Source organism: Jatropha curcas, chromosome 6 (assembly GCF_041381405.1).
Source record: "Jatropha curcas cultivar XTBG-Jc1 chromosome 6, XTBG_Jcur_1.0, whole genome shotgun sequence".
Classification (NCBI taxonomy): Eukaryota; Viridiplantae; Streptophyta; class Magnoliopsida; order Malpighiales; family Euphorbiaceae; genus Jatropha; species Jatropha curcas.
The window spans coordinates 12,194,651-12,200,995 of NC_143156.1; positions in this window are offsets into that span (position 1 = coordinate 12,194,651).

A 6,345-nucleotide genomic window follows, 5' to 3' on the forward strand; every position below is an offset into this window, starting at 1 on the left:
CTTCGGTCCGGCCGGACTGTTTGCAGTCCAGCATTGACACTGTAGAAAGGTCAAAATTTGAGTATTCACAGACATGGAAATTAAAAGCACACTCATACAGTAGGATGGTATCGCTTGAGCCACGGATTTCAATAAAACCTCCCTAGCCGCCCTTGATAAAAATCTAGTCCGGCCTGAATGTGATTTTTCGGGCCTCTTAGGCCTGAATGTGATTTTTTGGGCCTCTGTGGCCTGAATTGTGATTTTTCGGGCCTCTGTGGCCTGAATGTTATTTTTCGAGCCTCTGGGGCCTGAATGTGATTTTTCGGGCCACTTTGGCCTGAATGTGATTCTTCGGGCCTCTGGGGCCTGAATGTGAATTTTCGGGCCTCTGTGGCCTGATTGTGATTCTTCGGGCCTCTGGGGCCTGATTGTGATTGTTGGGCCTCTGCGGCCGAATGTGATTTTTATTTTATTATTATTTTTTTTTTTATGAAATGATCAAATGCATGGAATTATATTTGCAACTTAAAGATGTTTTAGCCTCTTTGAGGAGTTAAAAAGAAATTTTGCCTCTTAGAGGACTTGAAAAGATGTTTTGCCTCTTAGAGGGCTCGAAAAGAGATTTGTTTTATTTTTGTGTTTTTTTTTTCTTTGAGAACCAAGGGTCCACCTAAAGTCGAAATGATCAAATGGCTTGGTTTTGGATGAAGAATGGTTGGTTATTGTCCACCATGTCTCGCTCCGGGAGCTTTTTTGAGAGTTTCCGACCTCCAAAAATCATTCCGGGACCGGTTCTGCGATCCTTGTGAAATTCCGGACGTTTCAAGTACCATATTGACATATTTTCGGTGAACTTTCAAAATGGCCTTCGGTCCGGCCGGACTGTTTGCAGTCCGGCATTGACACTGTAGAAAGGTCAAAATTTGAGTATTCACAGACATGGAAATTAAAAGCACACTCATACAGTAGGATGGTATCGCTTAAGCCACGGATCTCAATAAAACCTCCCTAGCCGCCCTTGATAAAAATCTAGTCCGGCCTGAATTGTGATTTTTCGGGCCTCTGTGGCCTGAATGTGATTTTTCGGGCCTCTGGGGCCTGAATGTGATTTTTCGGGCCTCTGTGGCCTGAATTGTGATTTTTCGGGCCTCTGTGGCCTGAATGTGATTTTTCGGGCCTCTAGGGCCTGAATGTGATTTTTCGGGCCACTTTGGCCTGAATGTGATTCTTCGGGCCTCTGGGGCCTGAATGTGAATTTTCGGGCCTCTGTGGCCTGATTGTGATTCTTCGGGCCTCTGGGGCCTGATTGTGATTGTTGGGCCTCTGCGGCCGAATGTGATTTTTATTTTATTATTTTTTTTTTTTTTATGAAATGATCAAATGCATGGAATTATATTTGCAACTTAAAGATGTTTTAGCCTCTTTGAGGAGTTAAAAAGAAATTTTGCCTCTTAGAGGACTTGAAAAGATGTTTTGCCTCTTAGAGGGCTCGAAAAGAGGTTTGTTTTATTTTTGTGTTTTTTTTTTCTTTGAGAACCAAGGGTCCACCTAAAGTCGAAATGATCAAATGGCTTGGTTTTGGATGAAGAATGGTTGGCTATTGTCCACCATGTCTCGCTCCGGGAGCTGTTTTGGGAGTTTCCGACCTCCAAAAATCATTCCGAGACCGGTTCTGCGATGCTTGTGAAATTCCGGACGTTTCAAGTACCATATTGACATATTTTCGGTGAACTTTCAAAATGGCCTTCGGTCCGGCCGGACTGTTTTGCAGTCCGGCATTGACACTGTAGAAAGGTCAAAATTTGAGTATTCACAGACATGGAAATTAAAAGCACACTCATACAGTAGGATGGTATCGCTTGAGCCACGGATTTCAATAAAACCTCCCTAGCCGCCCTTGATAAAAATCTAGTCCGGCCTGAATTGTGATTTTTCGGGCCTCTGTGGCCTGAATGTGATTTTTCGGGCCTCTGGGGCCTGAATGTGATTTTTCGGGCCTCTGTGGCCTGAATTGTGATTTTTCGGGCCTCTGTGGCCTGAATGTGATTTTTCGGGCCTCTGGGGCCTGAATGTGATTTTTCGGGCCACTTTGGCCTGAATGTGATTCTTCGGGCCTCTGGGGCCCGAATGTGAATTTTCGGGCCTCTGTGGCCTGATTGTGATTCTTCGGGCCTCTAGGGCCTGATTGTGATTGTTGGGCCTCTGCGGCCGAATGTGATTTTTATTTTATTATTATTTTTTTTTTTATGAAATGATCAAATGCATGGAATTATATTTGCAACTTAAAGATGTTTTAGCCTCTTTGAGGAGTTAAAAAGAAATTTTGCCTCTTAGAGGACTTGAAAAGATGTTTTGCCTCTTAGAGGGCTCGAAAAGAGATTTGTTTTATTTTTGTGTTTTTTTTTTCTTTGAGAACCAAGGGTCCACCTAAAGTCGAAATGATCAAATGGCTTGGTTTTGGATGAAGAATGGTTGGCTATTGTCCACCATGTCTCGCTCCGGGAGCTTTTTTGGGAGTTTCCGACCTCCAAAAATCATTCCGGGACCGGTTCTGCGATCCTTGTGAAATTCCGGACGTTTCAACTACCATATTGACATATTTTCGGTGAACTTTCAAAATGGCCTTCGGTCCGGCCGGACGGTTTTGCAGTCCGGCATTGACACTGTAGAAAGGTCAAAATTTGAGTATTCACAGACATGGAAATTAAAAGCACACTCATACAGTAGGATGGTATCGCTTGAGCCACGGATTTCAATAAAACCTCCCTAGCCGCCCTTGATAAAAATCTAGTCCGGCCTGAATTGTGATTTTTCGGGCCTCTGTGGCCTGAATGTGATTTTTCGGGCCTCTGGGGCCTGAATGTGATTTTTCGGGCCTCTGTGGCCTGAATTGTGATTTTTCGGGCCTCTGTGGCCTGAATGTGATTTTTCGGGCCTCTGGGGCCTGAATGTGATTTTTCGGGCCACTTTGGCCTGAATGTGATTCTTCGGGCCTCTGGGGCCTGAATGTGAATTTTCGGGCCTCTGTGGCCTGATTGTGATTCTTCGGGCCTCTGGGGCCTGATTGTGATTGTTGGGCCTCTGCGGCCGAATGTGATTTTTATTTTATTATTAATTTTTTTTTTTATGAAATGATCAAATGCATGGAATTATATTTGCAACTTAAAGATGTTTTAGCCTCTTTGAGGAGTTAAAAAGAAATTTTGCCTCTTAGAGGACTTGAAAAGATGTTTTGCCTCTTAGAGGGCTCGAAAAGAGATTTGTTTTATTTTTGTGTTTTTTTTTTTTTGAGAACCAAGGGTCCACCTAAAGTCGAAATGATCAAATGGCTTGGTTTTGGATGAAGAATGGTTGGCTATTGTCCACCATGTCTCGCTCCGGGAGCTTTTTTGGGAGTTTCCGACCTCCAAAAATCATTCCGGGACCGGTTCTGCGATCCTTGTGAAATTCCGGACGTTTCAAGTACCATATTGACATATTTTCGGTGAACTTTCAAAATGGCCTTCGGTCCGGCCGGACTGTTTTGCAGTCCGGTATTGACACTGTAGAAAGGTCAAAATTTGAGAATTCACAGACATGGAAATTAAAAGCACACTCATACAGTAGGATGGTATCGCTTGAGCCACGGATTTCAATAAAACCTCCCTAGCCGCCCTTGATAAAAATCTAGTCCGGCCTGAATTGTGATTTTTCGGGCCTCTGTGGCCTGAATGTGATTTTTCGGGCCTCTGGGGCCTGAATGTGATTTTTCGGGCCTCTGTGGCCTGAATTGTGATTTTTCGGGCCTCTGGGGCCTGAATGTGATTTTTCGGGCCTCTGTGGCCTGATTGTGATTCTTCGGGCCTCTGGGGCCTGATTGTGATTGTTGGGCCTCTGCGGCCGAATGTGATTTTTATTTTATTATTATTTTTTTTTTATGAAATGATCAAATGCATGGAATTATATTTGCAACTTAAAGATGTTTTAGCCTCTTTGAGAAGTTAAAAAGAAATTTTGCCTCTTAGAGGACTTGAAAAGATGTTTTGCCTCTTAGAGGGCTCGAAAAGAGATTTGTTTTATTTTTGTGTTTTTTTTTTCTTTGAGAACCAAGGGTCCACCTAAAGTCGAAATGATCAAATGGCTTGGTTTTGGATGAAGAATGGTTGGCTATTGTCCACCATGTCTCGCTCCGGGAGCTTTTTTGGGAGTTTCCGACCTCCAAAAATCATTCTGGGACCGGTTCTGCGATCCTTGTGAAATTCCGGACGTTTCAAGTACCATATTGACATATTTTCGGTGAACTTTCAAAATGGCCTTCGGTCCGGCCGGACTGTTTTGCAGTCCGGCATTGACACTGTAGAAAGGTCAAAATTTGAGTATTCACAGACATGGAAATTAAAAGCACACTCATACAGTAGGATGGTATCGCTTGAGCCACGGATTTCAATAAAACCTCCCTAGCCGCCCTTGATAAAAATCTAGTCCGGCCTGAATTGTGATTTTTCGGGCCTCTGTGGCCTGAATGTGATTTTTCGGGCCTCTGGGGCCTGAATGTGATTTTTCGGGCCTCTGTGGCCTGAATTGTGATTTTTCGGGCCTCTGTGGCCTGAATGTGATTTTTCGGGCCTCTGGGGCCTGAATGTGATTTTTCGGGCCACTTTGGCCTGAATGTGATTCTTCGGGCCTCTGGGGCCTGAATGTGAATTTTCGGGCCTCTGTGGCCTGATTGTGATTCTTCGGGCCTCTGGGGCCTGATTGTGATTGTTGGGCCTCTGCGGCCGAATGTGATTTTTATTTTATTATTATTTTTTTTTTTTATGAAATGATCAAATGCATGGAATTATATTTGCAACTTAAAGATGTTTTAGCCTCTTTGAGGAGTTAAAAAGAAATTTTGCCTCTTAGAGGACTTGAAAAGATGTTTTGCCTCTTAGAGGGCTCGAAAAGAGATTTGTTTTATTTTTGTGTTTTTTTTTTCTTTGAGAACCAAGGGTCCACCTAAAGTCGAAATGATCAAATGGCTTGGTTTTGGATGAAGAATGGTTGGCTATTGTCCACCATGTCTCGCTCCGGGAGCTTTTTTGGGAGTTTCCGACCTCCAAAATTCATTCCGGGACCGGTTCTGCGATCCTTGTGAAATTCCGGACGTTTCAAGTACCATATTGACATATTTTCGGTGAACTTTCAAAATGGCCTTCGGTCCGGCCGGACTGTTTTGCAGTCCGGCATTGACACTGTAGAAAGGTCAAAATTTGAGTATTCACAGACATGGAAATTAAAAGCACACTCATACAGTAGGATGGTATCGCTTGAGCCACGGATTTCAATAAAACCTCCCTAGCCGCCCTTGATAAAAATCAAGTCCGGCCTGAATTGTGATTTTTCGGGCCTCTGTGGCCTGAATGTGATTTTTCGGGCCTCTGTGGCCTGAATTGTGATTTTTCGGGCCTCTGTGGCCTGAATGTGATTTTTCGGGCCTCTGGGGCCTGAATGTGATTTTTCGGGCCACTTTGGCCTGAATGTGATTCTTCGGGCCTCTGGGGCCTGAATGTGAATTTTCGGGCCTCTGTGGCCTGATTGTGATTCTTCGGGCCTCTGGGGCCTGATTGTGATTGTTGGGCCTCTGCGGCCGAATGTGATTTTTATTTTATTATTATTTTTTTTTTTATGAAATGATCAAATGCATGGAATTATATTTGCAACTTAAAGATGTTTTAGCCTCTTTGAGGAGTTAAAAAGAAATTTTGCCTCTTAGAGGGCTTGAAAAGATGTTTTGCCTCTTAGAGGGCTCGAAAAGAGATTCGTTTTATTTTTGTGTTTTTTTTTTCTTTGAGAACCAAGGGTCCACCTAAAGTCGAAATGATCAAATGGCTTGGTTTTGGATGAAGAATGGTTGGCTATTGTCCACCATGTCTCGCTCCGGGAGCTTTTTTGGGAGTTTCCGACCTCCAAAAATCATTCCGGGACCGGTTCTGCGATCCTTGTGAAATTCCGGACGTTTCAAGTACCATATTGACATATTTTCGGTGAACTTTCAAAATGGCCTTCGGTCCGGCCGGACTGTTTTGCAGTCCGGCATTGACACTGTAGAAAGGTCAAAATTTGAGTATTCACAGACATGGAAATTAAAAGCACACTCATACAGTAGGATGGTATCGCTTGAGCCACGGATTTCAATAAAACCTCCCTAGCCGCCCTTGATAAAAATCTAGTCCGGCCTGAATTGTGATTTTTCGGGCCTCTGTGGCCTGAATGTGATTTTTCGGGCCTCTGGGGCCTGAATGTGATTTTTCGGGCCTCTGTGGCCTGAATTGTGATTTTTCGGGCCTCTGTGGCCTGAATGTGATTTTTCGGGCCTCTGGGGCCTGAATGTGATTTTTCGGG